The sequence below is a fragment of the Galeopterus variegatus genome, unplaced genomic scaffold (genome assembly GCF_000696425.1).
Source record: "Galeopterus variegatus unplaced genomic scaffold, G_variegatus-3.0.2 Scaffold195, whole genome shotgun sequence".
Classification (NCBI taxonomy): domain Eukaryota; kingdom Metazoa; phylum Chordata; class Mammalia; order Dermoptera; family Cynocephalidae; genus Galeopterus; species Galeopterus variegatus.
Window position 1 is genome coordinate 474,498 of NW_007726306.1, and position 14,901 is coordinate 489,398.

The following is a 14,901-nucleotide window of genomic DNA, read 5'->3' on the forward strand; positions in this document are numbered from 1 at the left end:
CGGGGCGGGGGCAGAGTCCGGCCTGGGGCTGGGGCGGGAAGGACCGGGGGTCCTGGAGGAGGGGCCGCGAGGGCCGGGAGCGAGGACGGGGGCTGCAGAAGAGACGGCCGAGGAGCCCCGTCAAGTTTGGTGGAGGGTGGAGATCGCGTCCCTAAAAGGAAGGGGGTGAGGGCGGCCGTGTAGGTTTATTTAGGCTGGATCTTAATTAACCCCCTCTCCCCGAACCCCCTCTTTAGACCCTCCGGGCTGCGGGCGAGTGTACCCGCCCCGCCCCCACCCCGCACCTCGGATTCGGTCCCTGGAACCCTAGAGCAGAGTCAGAAAGGTTCCGTATGAAAGAGCGGGAAGGAGCGTCGTGCCCTCTCCCCAGGGCCGGCGCGCAGGCCCCTCTCCCCGCCCTCCCGTCTGCCATTCAGTTCGGGAAGACGAGTATCTTGTGCCTGGCGGGGCGGCGCAGAGAGCACTGGACTCGGAGTCAGGCCATGGTTTCTTCCGCACGACCTACGACAGGTCATGAGCCTTTGTGATTGTGCCTCCTTCATGAGTGTAAATGAGACCCTAGATGGGATCAAGGTGCTTGTATACATTTAAAATGCTGTGTGAAAACTAGTTAATACTAAGTGGGATTGATTGATAGCCCCGTAGCTTTCTAAAGATACAGTATTTGGAAAGAGCATGCATTCATTCAGTGGTAAGATCAAAGACACAAAAAACTACCCATCAGAACAACGTGAGATCACCAAGTGCTCATAATCAATGGATGAAGGAGGATCCCAGACCTTGTAAGGCCAACAAAGAATAGGCTTGGTTCTGCCCACTCACCCTGGTTACGGGAAACTATTTCCTTGGTCTGCTGAAATCTAGTAGAACACTGAGGTCCCTCCTTCTTGCTGCCCAGGAATCCAGGCTACCATACCTCCAATTAGATAAGGATTGTTGTCCTAGGAATTAAGGAATTAAGATAAAGTCAACAAAGAGGTAAATAAAATACTGCAAAGCAAATCACCCACCTCCTAGTGTGATCTGTGACTGTAGGGACCCAAAAGAAACAATAAGTAAGAATATTTCAAAGGAACAGATAGAAAGTATAATTGATCCACGGTCCTGCTGAAGCAGAGAGCTTTGCCAGTGTCTTCGGTATATTAATCGTGTTGCCTTCCTTAAAGAACTTTATGGAGCCTGTGTTGTAAACCTAGCAATTTTTCCTTAAAACCTAAGGTATGTAAATAATCCCCTTTACTGCTCAAGACCTGCCCAAATAAATAAAATGGTCAATAAACATAGGAGGAAATACTTTGTCAAAAAAGGCAAGTTTTTTTTTTTTTTTAAAAAGGCAAGTTAAAATAAAGAGATGGAAAAGAACAACAACAAAAATCCCCAAAACAAAAACCCAACCAAACACACAAAAAAGAAACAAAAAACAGAGATGGAAAAATTTCACCTACCAAAATGGCCTTGTTTTTATTATAATTATTATTATTTGTGGAGGTTTCAAGGAAGTGTGCAATTTAATGAATTGCTGATGGGAATATGATCACAAGTTTTTTGAAGAGAAATTGGGTGTTCCTATACAAAAATCTTAAAAGTAAGTTTACCCTTTGACCTAGCAATTCAACCTCTATGAACTTATCTTAAAGCAGTAAAGGGTGCGAAGGTTTAATGATAAAGTAGTTAATTATCCTTTTGTTTATCAAAATGGAAAACTGCAAACAATTTAAATGTACAACAGGGACTCAGAAGGAAAATTTGTTGCATGAAATTGAACAGTGAACATTTGTGTCAAATATTGAGTGGTACAGAAATGTCATCTCAAAATGTTAAGTAAACAAAGATATTCATAAAAACATTATACAGTAGTCTTTTCTTACGAATATGTTCCAAGACCTACAATGGATTCTTGAAAATGATTAGAGTATTGAGCCCTACATATACTATGTTTTTTTCAGTCTGATAACTGAGAAGGCTACTAAGTGACTGCTGTTGTTTGAACATGTCCTTTAAATTTCATATGTTGGAAACTTAATCCCCAAACTCATATGTCAATGGCATTTGAAGTTGGGGCCTTTGGGAGGTAATTAAGATTAGACAAGGTTGAAAAAAAAATCCAAAGAAGAATAATATTTTGAGACACATGAAAATTACATAAGATTCAAACTTCAGTGTGTATAAATACAGTTTTATAGGAACTCAGCCGTGCTCATTCATTTCTGCATCATATATTGCTCTATAATGGTAGAACTGAGTAGTGGCAACAGGCCCTTTTCAGAAAAAGTTTGCCATGTCCTAGTCCAAGGCAATCGAGAGAAATGAAGTGTGTGAAGTCATCTCATTCATCTGTTCATTCATTCAGCTCTGTACTGAGCACCCACTGTGGGTCAGGTCCTGGCACTGGGCACTGCTACCAGAGTGAAGGAGCTTCTTTGCTTGTGGTTAAGGAGGGGTAAGAGAGGGCTATTTAGAGCTAGGTACTTTGCAAGCTGATTCTCAAATAGCTTCATTGTAACACTTGTGAAGAAAACTGTCAGCAGGGGGAGAAAGCCCTTTTCACATTAGCATGGCTTACATTTCTTCGATTCTGCAGTTTTCCTGCTCTGGGCTGCAAGTGTCTTCCAGGGGATGGTGGCAGTGTTTTCCAGAGGGTGGCTGAGGCCTGGGATGAGGACTCACACACACTCTGTGCCTATACAGGAGCTCCTTTCAGAAGAGTGGCTCTGGCTGGGAGGGCTCCCACTGCACTGCCCGAGAGGAGAAATAAAGAGGTAATCATTCATGAGGCTCGACAGGCACCCGTGGTGTGAACTTGCAGATCCACTCTTTTAGATATTAGCAATTAACACCTAAAAGAACTTAAAACAGATGTTTAAACAGAAACTCACACATGAATATTCATAGCAGCACTATGTATAATAGCCATAATGTGGAAACAAACCAAATGTCCATTAACTAGTGAAAGGATAAACAAATTGTGGTATATCCATACAGTAGAATATTATTCAGCCATGAAAAGGAATGAAGTACATGCTGCAACATGGATGAATCTTGAAAACAAAAGACCACATACTCCATTGATATGAAATATCCAGAATAGGAAAATGCATAGAAACAGAAAGCAGGTTAGTGGTTGCCAGGAAATGAGGGTGACAAGTAATCGGAGTGATTGCTGAATGGGTACAAGTTTCCTTTTGGGATGATGAAAAGTTTCTGGAGCTAGATAGTGATGACGGTTGTACAACATTGTGAATGCACTCAATACCACTAAATTGTACATTTTAAATGGTTAAAATGGTAAATTTTGTTTTATGTGTACTTTACCACAACACAAAAAATTATCTACCATACTGGGTCGTTGGTTGGGTAAGTGAGTGAGGTTTGTTCCTGGCCCCTGGTGGGTGTCCATGCATTGGGAGCTGTTGCTATTACTAGTTTCACCAAGTTACCCGATTGTGAGAGGCTGATCAGAGCTTAGTCATTCACTAATTTAGTAAAATTTCCATTCATTCATTCACTTATTCAGTTAGTCAACAAATATGCATTTAGCACCTACTTTGTGCCAGGTGCCGAGATGTTCTAGGCATCAGGGATTCGAGATCACACCCCCATGGAGCTTCCGTTCTGGTACTGGGAGACAGTGTATAAAAAGGCAAACATGTAAATAAGGAAGTTAATTTCTGATAATAAGTGCTCTGAAGGAATAAAAAAAAAAAAAATAGGGTGATATGCCCAGAGCCAGGACAAGTACATCAGTCGTGGTGGTCAGCGGGTCTTCCAGAAGGATCTGACATTTATGCTGAGGCCTGAATGCTAAGAAGGAGACTTATAGGGGATTACCTTGTGCATTTTATCCCTTAAGCTCCCTAGAAGGCTCAGGGGTTACTTCAACTTTCTTTATCTACACGACTCCGGTAAGATGGGACAGATGGGTAAGTGAGCCACGCCGAACAGAAGCAACTGCTATGGCTGACACGTCACAGGCACATCACAGCTTTATTCTGCTGTTATCCTGAGGACTGGGACTTTCAGAGCAGCCAGTCCAAAAGAGACACAACAGTGCTGTCCGCCTCCTTGCTCAGGACACATTGAAATGACAGGGGAATTGTATCATCCCCTACTGCCACCCCCATCCCCTGTAGGGCTTCTTAGAGGAAGAAAATGCACAGGGCAGCCCCTGACAACAAACTATCATCCAGCTCAAAATATCAATAGAGCCAAGGCAGAGAAACTCTGCATTCAGTTGATATAAATGTAGTTCCAAGAATATGGAAGGAGCTTACTACATCCTGGTGCCTTCTTCCCGTGGCTGGAGATGCCTTGTGTACTCACCCCAATTCTTGCTGCTATGTGCCTAGGGCATCTCAGGACATCAGTTGGAACGTGGGTCCCTCTTAGCTGCACTGCTGGAGAAAGTAGCTAACCATGCATGTCTTTTCTGAGACCTTCGAGGACTTTGTTTCTGACAGTGCTTGGCGTGCACTGCGTGAGAATACTTATCAATTTCACTGCATGAAAAATACAGTGTGGGGCAGGAAGCTGAGGGAGGGCACTGACTGGTCTCACCCATCCCTTGGGGAGCTCTTGGCCCTGCGGAGCTGTCCAGCAGTTCTCTCCTGAAATTCACTGAGGAATAGAAAAATCCAAACGGAGATCGAGCTCTTCTCCCCAGAGCCAGCAAATCCAAACGTTCTTCCTCTCATCCTTATCTCTCCTCTCTATAGACAATGGAAGATAAAAACCAGCAGACAGAGTGGTAGAGCAGTTGTATCTTCAAACTCTACAGTTACAGAGATCTGGGTTCATATTCTAGTTGTGACAATTAAGACTTGTATGACTGCACAGATTACAAAAGCTCTCTGAGCCTCAGTTCTCATCTGTAAAATGGGGAGGATGATAATGCCTGCATCCCAGGGCTCTCAGGGGTGTTAAGTGACAGAAATGCCTTAGAGCGTGTAGCATGTAGTGGAGTGGTTGGAATATAGTAAGCACTCAACGAATATTAGCTGTTTTTATAAACGTTATCATAATCGTTACTCTTGTAGTTCAGGTTTCTCAAGAAACAGTCCCTGAGACACGTATTTATTTGAGTGCTTTATTTGGAAGGTGACAGCAGGAGATACCAGTGGGTAGATGATAAAGGATGGGTTACCTAGCAAATGCTCACCATGGGCAACTACTGCTTGCTCAGGGTGTCAACTCCTCAGTACATTTGGCCTGCCCCTTTCAGGTTGAGCACGCTCAGGTGGTCAAAGAGAACTCTCAGGTTGAGTCTCAGATGGTGATAGTTGGAAGATAGGTGAGCATGCAAAGAAACAGGAAATGCTAGGCAAGGATTGGCTTCTCCTACTCCCCCATTGTCATCACTTTTGACCACTGCTAAGGTTTTAAATGCCTCTCTGCTGGGATTTCATAGTCTATTCATACCTCAATTCTATCATAAACACAATAATGTCATTCATTCAGCCATTGAAGCATTAATTCACTAGCTGATTCAAGTCCTCATGTATTCATCCACTTACTCAATCTTCCACACTTCACAGAACTGCTGACCATCTGCTATGTGCAGGCTCCAGGCTATCAAATGATCTATTCCAGGGGTGTCACCACCTGGCCAGGCACCTCCTTGGGGACAGTCCTGAGGTCCAACTCATCTTCCCATGCCCAGTATTTAGCGCAGCACCAGGTGCACAGCAGGGCTCAGGATGTGTTTAACTGAGCTGAAGCAAATTAGAGAAAAGAGTAGTTTTTTTTTTCTTTTTCTTTTCTGTACTGAGCATGCCCTGAATATCCAGGCTTTGTGGAAACTGGACACTTACTTAGCTGATGTTTCAAATGCCTTTCCTGTGGCAAAAGCCTTTGTGAAAATGAATATTGGGAGTTTTCAGGCATGAAGTATATACCAATACTTGCTCTCCTGCTGAATTCAGAGGCAGAAGATGGAGGAACTATGCCTGGAAGGTTCCAGGCTCATGCTGGCTTCAGAGGCAGCTCCTGAGTTGGAATCACTGGGGTTCCAGGAGCAGACCCACCATTGCTTACCTGCTATTTGACTCTCTCTGAGCCTCAGCTTTCTAAACGGGGATGGTAGTTTCTCCTTGCTGGCTGCAGAGAGGATTAAATGGTAACTTGTGCACATAGCTTGGCAAATCAATGCTTGCTTCACGTGACGGCCCTGTCCTCCTTAGGAGGACTAGGACCACCAAGTCAAGGCTGCTTCTGTTGAAATGTCTTCCACACTCCTCTGTAACCATAGGAAAGAGACAACGTCCCTCCCTTTACATCACTTTCCTATGTGTCCCCCAGGGACTCTTGGGCTGACATCTGCCATGCTGGGTTCTGAGCTGGGGTGCCCATGACTATAGGCTGTGACTTGGCCCCTACTCAAGTCTGTGATTGATCACAGTAAGCCGAATGGGACAAATGGAGACCTTTTGGATCTGATTTGGGATAGGAGTCCTCCTTCAAGGCCACAGTGGAAACCACTGACCTAGAGATAGGCCCATCTAGTTCCCAACCAGCTTCACCACTCACAGGCTGTGGCACCCCTGTTCCTTGCCTGTAAAACAGCGTGATACTGTGGGACATGTCTGCCAAGCAGATGAGATGGTTGAGTATCATGTTGATTTATTGAGCTCCTGACTCAGGTGCTGGGCTAGCCCCGGGGCCCTGGATGAGGATCCTCTGCATGAAAGACCTCAGAGTCACATGACCACACACACATCACATGAAACAGGTCTTATGAAAGAGCTTTATAAATGTAGAGTGCTGTACACATGTAAGGAAAGAAAGGAATGATTATTACCTAGCCCAGTGGTTATCAACTGGGGACATCTGGCCATGTCTGGAGACAATTTTGGTTGTCACAACTATGGTAGTGGTGGAGGGAGGGGAAGGTGCTCCTGCATCTAGTGGGTAGAGGCCCGGGATGCTGCTAAGCATCCTACAGTGCACAGGATAGCCCCCCACCACATAGAATGATCCAGCCCAAAATGTCAACAGTGCTGAGGTTTGGAAACACTGCTCTAGCATAACTCCTCCAGTTTGACAAATGAAACCCCAAAAGGCCCAAACTCACCCAGTATGTAATTAGCAGGCTGACCTTGGGCAAGTTTTAACCTCTCTGAGCCTCAGTTTCTTCACCTGTAAAATGGGGGTAAGAATAATTGTACCTACCCCATAGAGCTGTGGTGAGGTTTAAAAGAGATAAAGCATCTTGCATCTTACCTAGGGTTGGAACACAGTTAGGGCTGTGCAAACACAGCAAGAAAAATAGGAGGAGTGGGAGGACCTCTCCCAACCCCCGTGTCTTGATTTTAGATCAGAGCTCTTCCCCATGTGGCCGCCCTTCCCCGGGAACACGCAGGTGTGTGTTGTCATAGAAACCTTTCAGGGATGGTGCACTCAAGAGCTTGACTGATTTTTTTTTTCTCCCAAAAATAACCCTCACTGTCAGTCAAGTAACATTTAGGCAAAGTGATTAGACAAGGGAGATTGTTTTACCATCATTAACCACTGAGCAAGGCACCTAGTTGGGGAGTTCCCATCCCCCCGAGACAGGCAGTTAATAGAAATACAACAGTGAATGATAATAATAGTGAGGATGATGATGATGGCTACATTTATTGAACCTTTCCCCTAGGTCAGATCATATGTTAGGAGCTTTGCATGTACAACCTTGAGAAGTAAGTACTAGCAGCATGCCCATTTTACAGACCAGGATTCTGAGGCTCAGAGAGGTGAGTGTTGAGGCTGGTTTGAGTTCAGATGCCAGGTGCCATGTTCTGACCATCAAGCTTTACTACCTCTAAGGAACTTCCAATGGAAGGGGGTGTGGGGAGAAGGCTCGGTTCCTTTTTTCCTGGCCCCAGCATCCAAGTCATCACCTCCAGGCTCTGTTCTTGGTGAGCTCTGAAGCTGGAAACTACCACCTGCCTATGGAGCTCATTTCAGAGTTTGGCTTCTTCCTGGTCCAGACATTCCTGTCCCAAAGAAATGCTTCCATATGGTTCCAATGTCCATTGCTCCCTGAAGGAAGGCAGAATAAAGCTGTGACCATGTCTCAGCCCTGGCACATCAAACCCTTCTATCCATCCCAGGACAATGGCACAGCAGAGTCTCCGATCCTCTCAGATCTTCAGACAAATATCTATCCTGGGCAGGAGGTAATTGAAAGAACATTGGGTTGCCAACGGAAACATGGACCTGGGTTTAGACCCCATCCTTGCTACTTCTGAGCCTTGAGACCTTGGATAGCTTGATCAAACCACCAAGTCTTAGCTTACTCACCTCTGAAATGGGTACAGGGTTGTGCAGATAAACGAGATCCAGGATAAGTGCTTAATAAACATGGGTTTGATCTGAGTTAGTTTATGAGGCTAGCTGGATGCCAGTGGCTCTCTGAATAAATGTTTTCACTGTATAATGTATAACAGGTTAGACAGGGTCCCCCAAGAATCAAAGGGGACCCACACTTTGTAGTGGCTGCTAGTGGCCAAGGGGACTGAAGTCTATGCCTGGATTCCTGCCTGGCACGTCCGCTGTCGATTCATGGGGATGGAGCACCACCTCGTGGTGACATTCCTCCTGGGAGCGAGCAGGGACAGAAGGAACCGGATGTGGGCACTGTTCTCCTTAAGCCTTGGGAGCTGGGGGAGGAGAAAATGACTCCGGGCTCCTTGGGAGAAGTGAACTCAAGAACAAGCTCCGCACCTGTCTTGATCATTGGTTGGGCAGCAGTAAGGAGCCCTGATACTCTGGGTGTCCATTCGTTCTGCACAGCTGGCTCCCCCTTGATCTCCAGAACTTGCCCCATGCGCCTGCCCATCACCTCCCCAAAGTAGCTACCAGGCTCACCTATGGCTTCATTTCTCTTCCTAGCACTTGTCAACACCACCAGGTTATAATGCTCAAACTATTAAACCATATTTCCCTTAAAATCAACAGTGAACACGTATCAAAAGTCTTATTTACTTTACTAATAAGGGACTAGGCAGGATGACAGAGCTCTTTCAAAAGAGAATATGAGAACAGGGATTTCTACAGGAAGTGGGGAAAATGAGATAAAATTGCCTTATTAGACATAAATTTGGCTAATGCCCTACAGGGCAAAAAAGCCCCAAGGTAGTCCTTGGGATTATCGTCCTATTGGACAGAAAAGAAAATCATCACATGGTTTCAGTTTTATAAAATTGTAAAATGCTTGCACCCTAATCAATTGTGTACACTCATCTTCCCCCCTTACCTCTAGTTCTTGGATCATTGCTCTCTACACCATCTGACGCTATGGTGCGTATTTACGTTCATTGCCTGTCGCCTCCTCTAGAACGTAGGCTCCATGAAGGCAGGAACGTGGAACATCTTGCCCCTTGCTTCCTCCCCAGTCCCTTATAAATATCAGGCTCATGGAAAGTGCTGGATAAATATTTGCAGAATGACGGGGCATGTCTGGCTGGCAATGTTGTCAAGGAACTCACTGTCTGGTGAGGGGGACAGACAATTATCACACCACGTTTTAAAAGGGTTGTGTCACACAGAGCTCAGAGGCTGTGGACACCAAGGAAGGCTTTGTGGAAGAAGGGGCAGAGGAGAGGGGCCGGGTGGATGGTTTCGGTGGAGGGGAGTCATCCAGGCTCACACCTAAGAGAGTGGTGCATTCCAGGCACAGGAGGGAATTCAATATGGTGGACGCTATGAGGCTGGAAAGAGAGGTGGGGGCCAGATCTCCGAGGGCCCTTTGGGCCCTGCAAAGGTGTTTGGGTTTTATGCAATGACCTCTCCTGACCACGTCTACAGTAGGGCCTTGACATTCACTACTGAAATATCTGGCCTGAAAAGCCAAGTGTCCATGTTCACAAAGGTGGAGTTATGTTCATAGCAGGAAGATCTTCCATATTCTCTACGTGCTGAAGAGTAAATATGCTTGAAATTCTCACATCTACTCCTGATATGCTCCTAACTAACACCTGGAGAAATGACGCATGCCAGTTTACCCAGCTGTGGTACTACTGGGCTAGAGCCCAGCTCTTGGAGGCCAAACCCGGAGACGTCTTCCACTTCCTGTCACACTCAGCTTTGTAATGACTTGCAGTGTTTCTCCACAACTTCAAGTACATCTGTGAGAATATGAGCTTTGGGTTCTGTATGAGTTTCCTATTGCTGCTGTAACAGATTACCACAAACTGGGAAGCTTAACACAACAGAAATTTATTCTCTCACCGTTCTAGAAGCCAAAATCAAGGTGACAGCAGGTTTCCACTGCCTCTGAAGGCTCTAGGGATCCTTCCCTGCCTCTCCCAGTTTCTAGTTTTTGCGGGTGCTCCTTTGCTTGGCAGCATCACTCCACTCTGCCTCTGCCTTCACATGGACTTCCCTGTGTGTCTCAAATCTCCCTCTCCTTTCTTTCTCCCTTTTTTTTTGTAGCCGGCTGGTATGGGAATCTGAACCCCTGACCTGGCATTACTGGCATCATGCTGTCCTAAGTGAGCTAACCAGCTTCTCCTTTCTCTTATAAGGACATCAGTCATTGGATTTAGGGCCCACCCTAAATCCAGGATGACTTTATGTCGAGATCCTTAAGTTAATTACACCTGCAAAAATCCTTTTCCCAAATAAGGTCACATTCACATCTTCCAGGGGTTAGGACGTGGATGTAGACTTTTTGGGGCCACCATTCAACCCACTACAGTTTCAAAAAGGTGGAAAACACCGTTTGCCTTCTGTTTTTTGGGAACAATTTAAATTGTCTTGAGCTCTAAATCACAGAAGAAAAGGAACCTGAGTGTCATTGGGGACATGTCTTCCTGCTTTTAGTCAAAGAGGGACAGGAGGAAGGCTGAGACCATGGGCAAAGCTATCGTTGGTGTTTGTCAAACTTCCCTGATGTCACCACGTTCATGATACTCGCTACACCTGCTTCCCACTCACATTATTATTTACTTAATATTGTATCTAGATAGTCATTAAAAATTATTAATTTAGCCTCAGACAACAAACACTATCCTCCATGTTTCTGGTTTGCAACTACTAGTTACATTTTCTCCCCCCAGTTACACAAAACAGGGCTCAGTGGTGAATTCAACCACTGCACCAGCCTCAAAGGTGACTTCCAACAGGTTATGTGGGGACTTGTAAGGACATCGATCCTCCCGGAAGTGGAGCCTTCCGCCCTTGTCCTGCTGTGGGAAGGGCTCTGCTATGGTTTGAATGTTTGCTCCCTCCCAGACTCATGCTGAAATTCAATTGCCATTGTAACCACATTAAGGAATGGGACTTTGAATAGTTGATTAGGCCACGATGGGCTCTGTCGTCATGAATGGATTAATGCTGTTATTGTGGGAGTGGGTTTTTTATAAAAGGATGAGTTCAGCCCCCTTTTGTCTCTCTCATGCCCTCTCTTTTCCTTCTGCCATGGGATGCCTTCTCCATTCTCCTCTCCCATCTCTCCAGCCCCCAGAGCTGTTTTCTCAGCAGCAGAGAATCTTACTCTGCAAGTTCACGCCTGAATCCTTCTGTCCTGCATATGGCCAGTGGCTGTGCTGGAGCCTAATCTTTGCAATCCCAGTGGTTGGTTCTGCAGTTGGTGCCTGGGGTCTTCCCTTGCAGGCCTCGGGGGAGGGGGAGAAAGGCCCTCAGGGTACAAATAAAAGAATTTAGGGAACTGGGGTGAAGGAGAAAATAAATCCTTGGAAACAGCACCCTGCTACATACATATTAAGCGGATAAACTTTAAGAATTTTTCACTTAAAACCTCCCAGGTACCACTGGGATCACAACATGCCATGCTTTGAAAAACACTGTTAAAGTGAAGACAGTCATTAGAATTCATCTGGGGGGAGTGGGGATGGAGGTGGGCCTTCATAAGCTACATCTTGCCAGAAGATACAGTCACCCAGGGGAGAAAGCGAGGCAGCTGGCCAGTAAGGGGATCTGATCCCTTGACCTTGGTGTTACCAGCTCCATGCTCTAACCAAGTGGCTAACTGGCCAGTGAACCCTATTTGTTGGCTTTGACACATCTTTCCTGTGCAGGCTACAGCTGAACTATCAGTCCCCTCCTCAGGCTGTATATTTCTCTGGGAATGTTAGAATGTGTCAAAAAAATAAAAAAATAAAAATAAAAGAAAGAGTACAATGGCCTGGGTTAATTACCTACCAGAATAATCTCGATGGTGTGATGATTCTGAAATATTGCTGCCAAACATGGACTCACAGTGGCTCAAGCAAGGCCATAAACCATAGTGGGAAACGTGCACTTCAAGTGTGAGAAATGAGAACCTGGTGATACTTGAAATACAGTGGATCGAGATTAATTCCGGGCACCGCTTAGAGGAAGCTTTCAGGTCAAGTGGCTCAGACATAAAAGTGGTTCACCCTAATGTGCCAGGTGAAAGCTGTGACAACTCTATTGCTTGGTGCCAATTACATTTATGAGCTTGTCCCCAGGAGTGCTAGGAATACGTCACCATTAGTGCTGATGTATTGCAAGCTGGGGGCTCTGTTTAGTGGGGTTCTGTTTTGAAGACTCATTATTAATATATCCCGTCGTGACCTGGAATGCTGTTCTATTATAACAGTGAGCCTATCAGGGATGGTTTTTGTGTAGGAACCTTAAAAGATAGGAATAGGTCAAAGGCTATGCTGTAGCTCCCAGTGCTTCTCAAAGTATTGTGCACACAGATCACTCAGGGTCTTGTCAAAATACAGATTCTGACTCTGGTCCTGGGTTGGGCCTGATGCTGTGTTTTTGTTTTTTTTTTAAAAAGATGACCGGTAAGGAGATCTTAACCTTTGACTTGGTGTTATCAGCACCACGCTCTCCCAAGTGAGCTATGGGCTAGCCCACTGATGCTGTTTCTAACAAGTGTGCAGGTGATACCATAGAAGCTGCTGCTGGACTGGGGACCACGTGAGAATGTAGGAAGAGCACAGGCCCAGGAGTCACAGAGATGTGGACTCCATGCCTGGCTGTGCCCTTGGCAGCTGCGTGATGCTGGGAAAGTTGCTTAACCTCTCTGAACCTCAGGTTTCTCATATGTAAAACAGGGATCACTTTGGCCATTTAGGGTCTTCATGATTTAGAGATAATATATGTGTGTAGGCTTTTTTCCCACTCCCCGAGGGGCAAGGTGAGCCTCATTTTCCTGCATCCTCTGCACTTGGGATTCAGCTGAGATCCGTTTTTCTTTCTTGAAGTACTTGGTTCTCTTCTTCCAAGTCAGGATTTCTCTACCTCGGCACCACTGACATTTTGGGCTGGATCATTCTGTGTTGTGGGAGCTGTCCTGTGCATTATGGGATGCTTAGCAGCACCCCTGGTCTCAGCCCCTAGATACAGGTAACCCTTGTCTCCCCTACTCGTGGTAACCAAAAATGTCTCCAGACATTGCCAAATGCCCCTGGAGGCAAAAATCACCCACAATTAGGAAGCACCTTTCTAATCAGTAATTTATCCTAATAATTCATTCAACAACGTATATTGAGGTCTATTCTGTGCCAGACCATATGCCAGCAATAGTGATGTGTAAGAGAAGGTCTCTGACTTCAGGGAGATCTTCTTTTAGAGCCTCAGTCTTCTCAACTGCAGAGTGGGTATAACTAGGCTGCTGACCCCCTAGATTTATTGGGAGGATGAAATGAGTTTAGACTTGCAAATGCCTTGCCCGTGGTGCCAGGATAAGCCAGTCTGGGGTACGATGGGCCTGGGAATCAGACCTGGGTGCCTGGGGAGAAGGGAGTATGGGCAGGGACAGCTGGACTCGAGGCCAGGAGGAGATACAAGCTATGAGGGACAGATGGGGTGGGGGCCACACGGGGTCCTGGTACAGAATGCACAGTGGTAGTTAACACAGGAGGAGAGGGCTACAGGGAAGGCCAGGAGTAGCAGGAAGATGGGACCCAAACTGGAGAAAAGCAGAGAGAGAAGGAGCAAGAGACAGCGGGAGAGGGACACAGAGAGCGACAGGAAGGGGGAGACGGGAGGAGAGAGGCACAGATAGAAAAATAGAAAACCAGACAGACACACACACTTGTGATGCACAATGCAGACCGAGGGGAGGAGGAAACAAGCCGAGGCTGAAGAGGGGAAACACCTACAATGCAGATCACTGCATGGGACCCTGGGTCAACTACATGTGACCCAAGAGGGCAGCTACAGTGTTTGCTTTAAGCATACTCGACCTTGGCTATAAAGGGTTAAAATGAAGAACAAAGGCCACCTGCCAGTGCAGTCCACTCCTCCACACGGGCCCCACTGGCACTGGAGGGACGGGACAGAGCACTCACAGCCTTGGAGGAAAATGAGGCTTTTGTGCTGGGTCACGTTACTAGACAATTGTGGAAACGATATGAAAAGCATTTGTAAACACTGGCAGGGGGGAGCAGAAAAACTAGCCGCACAGCCTCGGCTCCCGGCCCCAGCCCCAAGTGAGTACACAGCTAGAGTAGCTGACCTGAGAGGAACCAAGTTGAGAGCATTTGCGCAATTTGACCAAGCGGCTCTGGAAACACCCAGCACAAGCACTGGAAGCTTGAGAAACACAGGCGACTAATTGCGTCCCAGCCCAGAATGATAATGATGTCGCTGCTGCTGGGAGGCGGCCACAGACCCCAGAACACCAGCCTGCGTCACATAAAGTACATGAACTGTATTTTTATTTTTTTATTATGAATATTCATGAAATGCATAGCTAATTGTCACCCTTCATGCCCATGATGTGAGGGCCAGATTCATACTGAGGGCATATCCATTACCAGAAATTACTTTTGTACCCCATGTCCCTACCCAACTATCTCCCCACCTCTCTACCCCCCCAACTCCACTTTGTAGCCCTAGGAATATTCCCTCCCTCTGTAAGACCACGGGACTACTGTGGTCTTTCTTTCCTTCCTCCCTTTCTCTCTTAGCTCCCACATA